The following is a 12,973-nucleotide window of genomic DNA, read 5'->3' as shown; positions in this document are numbered from 1 at the left end:
CGGACCGTTTGAGTTCACTTTTAAGCGTTTAATGTCTGCACTAAGTATCATTTAGAATAATCAGCATCGTGGCCTCTGATATTAGTTCCGATCGAGCTCCTTACAACACCGCGGCTGGAGCTAATCGCCGAGGCCACGTGTATAATCACCATGGTCGGCCAATAAATTTTAGCGCGTTGCTCGGCCGGCGCGCGCCCTCTTCGTCCTCTTCTTCATCGTCTGCTCGCTCCCAGAGCACGTGCGCCCAGCTGATTAGCTAATTGGCTGTGCGGTATACCTAGCTAAGTCAGGACATGCTATGACGAAGCTAAATCAGCCAAATCATGCTAAGGTCGCGCTAATTAAACACGCCTTACTAAGACCATGCTAATCAAGCCATGTAAAGCTAAGAACAAGCTAATTAGGATCATACTAATTAACCCTACGCTAATTAGGAGCGTGTAAATAAAACCAATATAATCACGACCTTACTCACCGAGATCGTGTTAATTAGGATCGTGCTAATTAGTATTATGGTAACTGTCTCTGTACTATTCATGAGCTTGCGAATTAAACATGAATAATGAATGTCGTGGTAAATAAAACATTAACAATTAAGACAGGACTCTTCAATATTATGTTTGTTAAGACCTACCTAATCAATAGCACCAGTATTGAGACAGAACAGACACGGTCGTTACTCCGAAGCAGACCAAGCATACTGAGTAGACGAACCACGTAAAAAGCTGCAAGAAGCGAGGTGATCACAAGCTCTTCCGATGGCACCAGCCTTTCACAATTAGTGCAAGCTGACCAAATTATTTTATATGCAAAGAAGATGCTGAGCAGCGTCCACCGCATGAAACACTTGACAGGCACACCGTCACTATGGCAGTCATGATTTGAAATGGCACGTTTTCAGAATCAACGAGTTTGTGCCCGAGTTCACGCGTCAATCGCTATGATTGACAGGCGCCCGTGGCGAAGATCGGGTCCGCCCACCGCGTTCGCTCTTGCCGAGGAGCGGTGGTCACTCCTCAACGCCAGCGAGTGGCATGGTTCATCTATTAGCTTAATCGCACAGACTATGCACACAAATACACACACAAACACACACACACACACACACACACACAAAGAACTAAAGGTTAGGCCTCACGTGGCTACTATGTCTCGCATTCAATTTCACCGCGCTCACGATATACCACTCACAGCCATGAAGCAAGCGCCCCTGGTGGGATTTGCGGCGAGATATTTTACTGCTTACTTGTTTGCGGATACATTGTTTCTACCGATTCGCTACTACAGAAAAATCTTCAGACGAGTAATGTAAATATAGCAGTAACCTGTGCATTTATTTATCTGTAATATTCCAGAGAAGCGAAACAAGCTGCACCAGAGTGTTGCGTATGCGCCCTTGTTGCTTTCGAGAGAGGAAATTTCCATGCAGCAGGTGGAACGAAAGAATTTTGCGAAAGAGGTCAAACGCCCACGAACACACCCGTGAGAGGCGCGATGATCAGTTGGCAAAAAGATAGCACGACAATCACGCTGACGTCCCTGCACTGTAAAATGCTGACTAAGTGGCAACGCTGACGCATTCGCACGGGGTGTTGCTTTGAGAACCGCCGCAAGTGCCGCACATACGTTTGTGACGCCATGCTCGTTCTTGTAGCCGTTTTTATCAACGCTGCTATCGCTTGCTCCGCACTGTCTTCCTGTCACGACCGCGGTAATGCGAGATCGGAGCAAACTCGTGTGCCCGAGAAGCTCGGGCCATCCTGCATAGCACCCCTGAGCTAAGTGGCAAGTATTCATTCTAACAGACAGGGAGGGCGTGGAAACACGGACACAACAGAGAAGTGAGGACACCACAAAAGCTACCACGCCTGCATGCGTGATTGTGGCTGGTCGTCACCCCGGAACTCTGTTGTTTTGCCGTCATGGGCCCGTGGCGGTCACGGCCGACGCTGTCGCGGCCCTTCGGCGTAAGTGAATAGCTCGTCGGTGTCGCACAAATTGCTGTTCCGTTGTTTATGAGGCATTCGTCTGCATTTTTGACTACGGATGAGGCACAGCAAGCCCAATACCCACAAATTTTACCAAAATAAAATAAACTATATCTAGAGTCGAACCCCTATTGGCATGCACTAATAAGAGTCAGTTACGCGGCATCGAGTGCCGCACAACATAGGTGTTTAATGACACCATCTTTACGAATCTCATCGAACAGTGTTAAGTTTAAGAAAAATAAGCACCGAGTTTTTACTTGAATTCTGCGAGTTGCTGCAAAAGGTTCTATGAAAACTGCAAACAAAACGCATTAAATTCTAATTATGTTATGCTTGTAAAAATTTATGCTAGACTGTGTGACAAAACAAGCGGTCAAAGTGACTGTATGAACCAAAAGTAATCACGGCTTTTATCAGCGACTGACGAAGCGTTGATGCGTTATTTGTACAGAAGTGAATAGCAGTTTGCTCTCCCATTGACCTTTTATATTGGCGCATTGTGTACATGCGCACCGTAATTACTCCAGCGGTTTTATTAACGGCGAGCAGCCAAAGCATTTCAGGGGACTTCCGCCACAGAGATATGTTGTGGTGTTCTGGAGTGTTGAGCGCGTTTTTTTCCTGTTTTCCACGCAGTCGCTCGCGAGACAGAATCGTAGCTTTTTGCTTCGGCTACAGTGATGTGCTGCCCATAGCTGGAACCGCACGGTGTGATTTTAGGCGTGACTGACGCGCTGTTGGTGGGCTGCGCCCAGCAGGACCCATAGAGAAATCGGGCAGCCGCGTGGTGATACTTGGAGTAAAAAAAAAGCGCCTCAGGAGACACGTCGGCGGCAAGACGTCGTGCGCCGCGTTTTCGCGCGTCGTTTGTTCGAACGCGGGCGCCCTGCATTTTGCGGACTTCAATGACCCTCATGTCAATGACCCTGGTCGTATTATTCTAGCACAGGTCAGAGTAACACAGCAGCGAAACAAGTCTAAGACGTCTGCCCTAATTTCTCCTAATTTTAACCTCTTGCAGATGATAACAGAGGCCACGCGTGACACTGATGACGCTGCTAAATTCTAGACTTCACAACTGCTAAGCCGGAAAAGCATGTGAGCCATTAATTAGCCTCGCGAAAGAAGCGACCACAAAGAAATTCATGCAGCTTTCTTTTTTTCACCTCTAATGCATCATGCGGATCAGAAAACAACCTGCAAGTACTGGTATGGAAATTATATCGCGATAAATAAAGAATTAGTCGCATTCTACCAATCATGTGAAACTGGCTTCGAAAATGGCTGGATAGAAGAAAAGTGGGCGCTTTTGCGAAATAAGATGACTAACCTTGTTGCGCAGTTTATACTGACAATCGTACTTCGCCCTGACTGCAGTCGACCATGTTTCGCAAATGCAAATAAAAGACTGGCAAACAAAAAAGGGCCTCTTTTTTTTTTCTTTTTTCAAAGGCCATTTCCTGGATATGGGGAAAATATTAGGAGTTTTAACACGCCTACTTTATCGCTATCCTAAGTCGACTGCTGCAATTATTTCGGGCCAATATAGGTATTCGAATAAGAGCATAAAATAAAAGTGATTTTCCATATTACTTAACATAAAGAAACAGATGCCTTGTGTAAGTTAACGTACGCAAGCCGAATAAGACAGCTACCAGCAGCAGGACGAAGGAGACGCCGACGACGCTGAGCACGACCGCCAGGAAGCGAATGGTCTCCTCCTCGTTGTGCGCCTGCGCGAGCGCAGAATTCCTAAGAACACGAGGAAGAGGCAGCTGTAAACGGTCGGCATCGTACACACCGCATCACTAAGCACGAGGCAAAAGGAAAGCTCGTTGACAGAAAATTTTTCTACCTATTAAGGTGCAAAATATTCGTGAAGCTATTAACGCAAGTTCCGGTTTCTTGATGTCTGTACTGAATCAACTTGGCATCGGTGGACAGTGGTGTGACTAGCGCTTATGAATAATGCGGAAAAAATAAACCTTCACATTTATTGAGGCCTTATTTGTTTCTTGTTAGTTTTTTTGTTTTTTGTATCGTTGTTATTGCACACAGACATCCGCATGTCAAGTTTGGAGAGATAGATGCTATGATCGTCCCCGCCGTTCGTTCGTTCATTCGTTCATTTTTTATTCTTTATTCACAGGGGTACTGCGTAAATATGGGCTATTAATAGTTTAAACGTTATCGAGATGAGAAAAAACGCAGACACTTCTTCCGCGAAAGAAGATGAGCAGGTGATGGCAGCGATGTCGTAAGACAGCCCGTTCCAGTCTACAACTATAGAAGGGAAATGTTACAAAAATACGACAGTGAGTACATTTAAGAATGATACGCTGACTTCGCATGAGTATATCGTGAGCGAATGAACCTAGTAGCGCAACTGCGTACGAATATAAGGTAGTTCGCGAGGTAAATTTCATGAGGGCACTAGGTCAAAAATGCGTATTCCGGATTAGGTATGATAAATGATTTATATTATCTATTCAAAAACGGTCGACAGATTTTGCTAGGCACTCTGTATACGAAGTGTCTCTTGACGGTGACGATACCAGAATCTTCGACGAATGCTAACATCGTCCTAATTTATAGGAAAGAGGACGTCAAGGACTTGAAACATCTACGAGCTATTTACGAAAGCAATACCTAAGATAATTGGACCCCCTTAGAATTCAATCAACCAAATGACCAAGCAGAATTTCGTAGTCTACTCGACAATAGAGCATATTCGCACTATCAGTCATACGAAAGAGAAATGAGAGACATATACCCAACCCCTACAGTTAGCCATGATAGGTTACGAGAAAGCATTTTACTTCTTGGTGCGGAACAAACGAGCGCTATGGAACGGGGACATAGACAAGAGGCACACAGGACAGGCGCTGTGTTTGAGCGCCTGTCCTGTGTGCCTCTTGTCTATGTCCCTGTTCCATAGCGCTCGTTTGTTCCGCATCAAGTATGAACCGACTTGCCAAAACACAAGTTTTGCTAAGCATTTGACTCCGCCGAAATCTCAGTAGTCACGAAGGCAATACAGAAACAGGGTGTTGACGATCTATGCAATAATTCTGTAAGAAATCAACTTATAGACCAGCGGGACTTAATCAAAATTAAATTGCTGACGTTCATGCCGGTCCTCAACCAAGTGAATCCCAGCATTTGTTACACCCTTATACAAAATGTCAAGGAAACTTCGTCGATGTGCTTTTTGGGATAACACGCAACGCTTATGCATCACTTAGACAACTCTCAAAGGAGATTCTCGGTGAATTATTAGGCCAAAAGCCTTAGATGTCTCATGAAACGCGAAAATTGACCGTCGGCGGCGTCAACAAGTGTGACAGCAAAAATTTATGATCACGTGATGATATAACCACATGACGTCACAGAGCGCCATAATTTGTAACGTCATTGTGATGTCACTATGGCGCCATCAAGATGTCACAAAACGTGACGTCGCGTGATTACGTCATCGCATGACACTGTCGCAAGGTAAAAAGTGGGCCTATCACGGCGGCAGTCCAAAACCAGGTGAGGTGCAGAAAGTTTCGAGTGACTCCGATCACGGAGGCAGTGCAAAACCACGTTAGGTGCAAAAAACTATCGGAGTGGTGCGGTGGAGGATCAATACATCGCAGAGAAGAAAAACAAGAAGGCAGGATTTGCCTTCGTGTAGTTTTAGGTGGATGCATGAGGGACCCTATCAGTTTTTTCTAAGGAAAGTACCGAAGAATTCAATATTCAATTTAAAAGAGCATTTTGCACAGGCGTTGGCGCTATGACGACCTCAGCGTACGTATCCATTTCAAAGCAGTACGCACGACTCTTCTAAATGACATCCGCTGACATATCCACGGCCACAAATACGCTTTTGTTTCTCTCATTTGTGGTGGAGCAGTGAATGTCGCTCTTCAGTAATCACTGCAGAATAACGAATGTCCCGTATAGCCGTATGTGAAAACAGGTCTGGCCTTCGGACATGCAGACATGCTGTACTTATGTCCTCAGCAAGGTTGCGGACATGGTTAGGGCTGCGCGGTGACTGCTATTTGCAACAACATTTAGAGCTCCACCCCACGATGTTCTTGTACGTATCGCCCAATAAGGCAGCACTTTTGTGATTGAAATAAGAGCAAGACTATTTAAAAAGGCCTGTACATTGAGAGCTGTATGACGGGAGCGCAACGAAATAAGTAACGAATAAGGTACTCCCTGGTGGTAATCTGAGCGCCGGTGTACCCGTGCTTTCATACGGCATTGTATTCTGGCAAATGATGTGAGGCGTGTACGCAAAGTTAAACTACTTTTGATGCTTAATCATTAGCTAATAAATATTTAGTTTACTTTTTCTATATCTACCCTATCGGAAAAAACAGCGTTTCCAGTGCCTCCCAGTGCCTTTCACCGCACTGGATGGCACTGGAAACCCTATACAGTGTGTTCCTATACAGGAGGGCACGTGTTCTCGCTAGAGAAAAAGGACTGTCACGGCGTCTTCATCTGGAGTTCCTCGTTATACAGACCACACCGCACACTCTCAAAAGGAGCGATGGTATCTGCCGCCAGTTTATGCGCGCTGCCTGCGTGACGTATTCTAGCGTACATAAGCCGAACTGCTTGACGCATGTTTCATTTCACTTGTGAACAAGGCTCCTGTGTGGGAGCCGAAACGTCTTTGCTGTGTGTTTTAACTTTCATTTTGGTCGGCGCAGTGCCTCGAGGTTTTTACCTTCACCAGTGTGTCCCAGTGTACTACAGCGCGCTGGGAGGCACTAGGACAGACTGTACAGCGTGGCAAGCGCCACCCAGTGAGCTGAAAGACGCTCGGAATACTGCACAGTGTAGCCCAGTGTCTTACAGCGTACTGAGAGGCACTGGCTACGCTGTACAGCGTCTGCCCGCGCACTGGGAACACTGGCAGCACATTGGAAAAAACTGGGCGCGCTGGGTGGAATTCGCATAAAATTTGGTATTGGGTCGCGAGAAGTCGAAAGAAAAGCTTACCCAATATTTCCAAATATTCTATTCTGTGCCCTGCAGATATCTAGCTTTAGCTTTAGTTAAGCGACGGACGTACGTATACGCTAAAGCAATGATCTCTCCAGCGCGCGCGCTTTCTCTCAACCGTGTGATCGAGTGTCGTGAATGTAGTTGTATAGCTGCATCGAAAGAACTTATCATTCGCAACACAATTATTAGTCTCATAACAACATCAACCTACCCTACCAGTCAGTCCTTCCATATGGGCTCGTACCGCTGAAATCCGCACCATGGCCGCACGTCACCAGCAACAGTGAGCCAATGTAACGCTCAATCTCGGTGTTCTTAGCTTCTGATATGTGTAGTCGAAGGTGCAAATATGGCCTCGCTTGAGTCAGGTATGATTGAAACTACATTTCAACGCTTATTAGATTCTGCGTAATTGAATATCCACGTTTTTCACAGCGATCGTGGCGCACGGAGTACAGCTCTAAGCCTAACGGTCGGTTCGGCCAGGGTGAACTACTGCGGCTATATAGTACGCGGAACTTAAAGAGAGAGGACGGAAAATATGCTCAAACGGGTGACGAAAACTGAAGTGTTCAGTGTGCAGTTCAGATAAACATTGCTTTCTTCAGAGGTATGACTAACTGCTTAGCGAGTCAGTGCGATCGCCACAACACATCTGCGGTTACACTACTTTCTTGCGTCAAAACGTGCCGGATAAACGTTCTGATCTCATGCAGCACATAACAAACAAATTAACTATCTTCTGTTAGGTTCTCGCGAGCACGAAGAGACTGATATCTGTGTTTCTAAACGAGAAAAATGAAGAATACTGGCTACCGCAAGTAGTTATTACATGAAGAAAAAAGAGACTGACTGTCGTCTTTCAGGTGTGGCGTAGCGGTAACGTGTCACACTCATGATGCATGGTGCGTCGAGGTGGTGGGTTCGACGCCCGCTTGCTTTTTTTTTTTTTGTCGCAGTGCTTGTGTTTCAACGCTAATTACGATCTGGACATGACTACAGTTTCTAAAAACAATTCAAAAGCCTGATTTCGGCCCGTAACGGTGTCCCAGTGTGCAGTGCGCCAGCGTCCAGCGTGTCTCGTGCAACGTGCCAGCGTCCCAGACCCAGCGCCACACTGGTCCAATAATCATGTATGGCACTGGGACAGTGCCACTGGGTTTTCCAATACACTGAAAGAAATTTCCTTAGAATCTACGAACAAAATATTCGTAAAATTTAAGGATGGCTAACCTTTTATGCAAACACGGCATAAACTTACCTAAATGCCAACAGACATGTGTCAGTTTTTTCAAATACGTAAAGAGTCTCCTTGTTTAATGTGCCACTAAAAAGTCGTAAAAGTTGGCTTCCATTTCTAATTAATGTTCTAATTAAGTTCTAATTAATGTTGTGGCTTCCTTTCAAGTTATTTTCCAACCAAAGCACCCTCGTCGATCCAGGCTACTTTTTTAGGCAAGGTGCTTTGGCGGAAAGCACGGGGAACGTGTTATAAATACATATATATATATATATATATATATATATATATATATATATATATATATATATATATATATATATATTCACCCTGTACATGGTTTCTCTTCGTTAATGGCATTTTTAGTTGCGAAGCATCTTATCCCTACTGAAACGTTCCGTATAAAATCGTATGGAAAAAATATGGACTCCATACAGTTTCCTTATGAGAGATACGGAAAAAATATGGAATTTTATGGAAGCATACGGAAGTTGTATGGTATATACGGAAAGTTCATTATGGAAAATATGGAAGGATAAGGAAATTTTACGGAGTATATGGAGAGGTCCTTATGGAAAATATGGAAGGATAAGGAAATTTTACGGAGTGTATGGAATGTTCCTTATGGAAAATATGGAAGGATAAGGAAACTTTATGGAGTGTACGGAAACTTTCATAAGGAAGATGTGGAAACCTAAGGTGTTATGGAAACGTACGGAGTTTGTAAGGTGCATACGGAAAATCGTCATAAGTGTATGGAAAGCGTGTGGATTGTGGCCTATGCGGAAAATGTATAACTTAATTGTGTAGATACATTTTCACTGGTAAGGAAAATCCGAGCTATAGTTGGTACGAATGCATTGTGGAATAGCGCAAATAAGACACAAGGACACAGGCGAGTGCCTGTATCATCTCACTCGCCTGTGTCAATGTGCGCTATTTGTGCTATTCGAGAATGGATACAACTTCTGCAGATGACTGTGTGCAATACCCCTGTCACACGGCAAATCTAATATCATTTACAGCGAATGACATTAAGTTAATGTCATTTTACCTGTGTGCTGTCACACGATGAAATGAAGGAAACAAGCATAAATTTAAGGGCCCGTTTTCTTTGTTAGGCACAATATTATTGAGAACTAACACTCAATGAGAACACGTCAATATTGATAAGAACTGTTAGTTCTCATTAATATTGGCGAAAACAAATGTCATTTTAAAATGATGACCATGACCTTAGCCCTCCTGAGCCGTGACTTTGGGAGCAATAAAAATCTATGAAAACATGCTTGACATGCACGTAGTACCAAAAATAATTTTTATCACTAAAAGGTGCTCCTAGAATATAAACGCAGCCATTTTACACAACTTGCCACAGCTGCACGACACGAACGAGGTCAAGCCAAGAGCCAGTTGAAAAGCAACGTGGCCAACAACTGAGCTGGCTGCAGAAATGAGACAGCTGCAGCAATTTCGTGTAGCCACCGCCTCAATCACCACAACATGAGCAATCGGACGATCAACACCCGCGATACAGGCAAAAACGACACCAGAGCACAAATGAACATGGCCGGCGCCCCCCTCCCAATTATGCCAGCGCTTCCTCGGGGGGGGGGGCTGACAATTGCGCCCCCCCCCCCCCGCGTCGCAGTGCCTCCTTCCTATTATGTCAATGTGTGGAACTGACTTTGCGCCCCCCCTCTTAGGTGAATAGGGGGGGGGGCGCCCCCCCCCCTTGTGCGCACGCCCATGATAGGAGGGATGCAATGGGGCGCACTGGTGAAATTGAGTGGAACCATTCGTGTGATACGCATGTGCGGAAAACATTTTGTACGGCAGAAGTGACAAATATTTTAGCGCATAAGCTTCTCTATCAAATATGCAGAATATTATTTATTTGTTTCTGAATACTGCAATATTAAAAGATCATATTAAGGCGATTAAAAAATAAAGATATGCAGGCTTGAATAACAACAAGGAGGCACAGTAATTAATGCAGGAATAAGAATTATATATATGCAAAAGTATAAAACACAATAGACATACCAACCCAAAAATATAACCCAACACGAGTATTCACTCATGTTCATAGTCGTCTGTACGGTATGAGGTTCATACTTACGTCAAACTCACACCCCTCAACACTCACCCATACTCAGACTCACGGCTACTCACACCAATGAGTATTCACATGGTGTCTACTCACACCTCTCGAAGACTCTTCCTCACACCTACTCACACCGATGTCTATTCACTCACGTAATACTCACGTCTAATCCCACCCGTCAACACTCACTCATGCCTACTCTTATTGATGAATATTAACTCATGTTCATTCTCATGCCTACTCCCACCCCTCAACACTCACTCATACTCACACTCATGCCTACTCACACCGATAAATATTCACTCATGTTCATACACACATCTCGCATCCCTCATCACTGGTTCATACTCACACTCACGAGTACTCACTCATGTTTATACTCACACCGAACCACACTCATTGATACTCACTCACGTCCATACTGCCACACCGACTCATACTCATGAGTAACCACTCAGGCTCATACTCAGGTTTGCTTACGCCCCTTGTCACTCACTCGTAATCACACTCATGCCTTTCAATGACCTGTGAGTGTGTACTCATGAGCATAGGTCGGCAAAAAATGTGGAGTTCACTCAGGCTCACTCACCAAGCATATTTTGCCTTTAGTGCTCACTAGAACTCAGACTCACCAAAATTTTTCTAAACCAGACTCACTCGGACTCAGACTCCCTGAAAATTTCTCAAACCGGACTCACTCGGTCTCAGATTCACTAAAATATTACTCAACCTGACTCACCTCGACTCAGGCATCCACGGCTCCGATCGAGTCTGAGTCGACTCATTAGTGATTTGCCGACCTATGCTTATGAGTGAGTATGCCGAGCTGATTTTCACATCTTCTCTAGGTAAAAGACCTGTATACGCATTGATGGTTGCAAATGATTCAGTTCAACAAAAGTGAGTTTTGTATTCATAAAAATATTTGTCTATGTTCATTGGATTGGTTACCCAGAAGCTGTACAAGGTGGCTGAAAGTAACATGTCTTAAAGTAAGTCAATGAAGTTCTTTAGCTGCGGTTAGGTTAAGCACAGCGTGAAATTACTAGTTTAACCCATTGTAGTAGCACATGAGCACTGGCAACAAAGACACATTCTCTTTGCCATAAAATGACTCCACAAAAACTTTTTCTTTTGTCATAATTGTGTGTTATTGAACTTCTTGTATTCTCAGTATTAAACCAACAATGACTTCAATCAAAGAAGACCCAGTGGCCTGTAGGCGTTGCTGTTTGGAAAGATTCACATTGAACAAGCCCATTCTCTGAAGTAGTATTAGGCAGTACTTCCTTCATTTTATATCTATGTGTACGTCATAAGAACACACTCAGAGTCACCTTATAATATTGCTTGCACACACCTAAGTTCTGCCTAAAAAGCCCACATTAAATATATATGATATATCAGAGATCATGATTTAAGGTATACACGTGTAAATCGTTCGTAAACTAGTGGTGCTACCTGCGTGTCCTCTTTATATGATGCAATTTTAACTTCTCTGAGACACTGGTCTTAATTAAACACGTTTTCCTTACATATTGTGATATGCATACGCACAGTGTTGTACATATGAATACTTCATCATGAAACAAATGTATGCAGTTTTTGTTTAAAAGCTTCACTCTCAACCATTTAGTTGCTCAAAAGGGTTTAAGAGCACACATGTGTTTACATAGTTCAGCCATAAAGGAAGTGTTGATGTACTCAAATCTGTAGAAGAGAAAAGCTCACTGCTCTCATTAAGAGTGACAATGTTGCACTTCTGATCCTACTACTGTAATACCTTTGTCATCAGCTGGTTATACAGCTGAATAAGTGCCTGATCTTTTTTTTACATGTTGTCGTATGTGCTAATAAGTAAGAATGCTGTTCAAATCTCAAGTGATCAATAACACATACGCATCGTGATAGTGATGCTCACTGTCGAAGATCCCAAACCACATGTCGAGCTGCTTGGTTATCAGTTTTCATGCAAGTTATCAACTAGCCAACTGTAAATACAGACATGAAGCAAATTTGCCTCTCTGCTCTACTTTTCCTATAGACCCTGGGTGTTGATGCACGTGATTAATACCTATTCATACTACAAGGGTACATAAAATGAAACAGAAAATAAAAAGAGATAAAAGACGAAAGAATTAAAGGCAGGCAGGTTAACCAGGTTGAACTGACTTGCTGCCCTACGGTGGGAGGGAAGGTGGTCAGAAAAAGAATTACTCATGAAAGCACAAGGGATGTGTACGCACACATAACAGTGTTCATCATTGATGCACCTATGAGGACTCACGTTCGTACTCGACACCTACTCACTACATTCATACTCACGCCAACTCACTCTGATGTGTACTTACTCACGTTCATACTCAGGTTTGCTCATGCCCTCATCACTCACTCGTACTCACAGTCATGCTTTCAATGAGTGTGTGTACTCACAAGTGAGTAGTATGCCAAGCCGTAGTCGTCATATCTACTGTAGGTAAGAGGCCTATATACACAAAGATGGTTGTAAGTGATTAAGTTCGACAGAAGTTTAGTATTGAGAAAAATATTGTATATATTCATGGTTTGGCTACCCAGAAACTTTACAAGGTGGGCTTGTAGTAGGATGGCCTAAAGTAAGTG

Source organism: Rhipicephalus sanguineus, chromosome 3 (assembly GCF_013339695.2).
Source record: "Rhipicephalus sanguineus isolate Rsan-2018 chromosome 3, BIME_Rsan_1.4, whole genome shotgun sequence".
NCBI lineage: Eukaryota > Metazoa > Arthropoda > Arachnida > Ixodida > Ixodidae > Rhipicephalus > Rhipicephalus sanguineus.
This window is presented reverse-complemented; position numbering follows the sequence as displayed.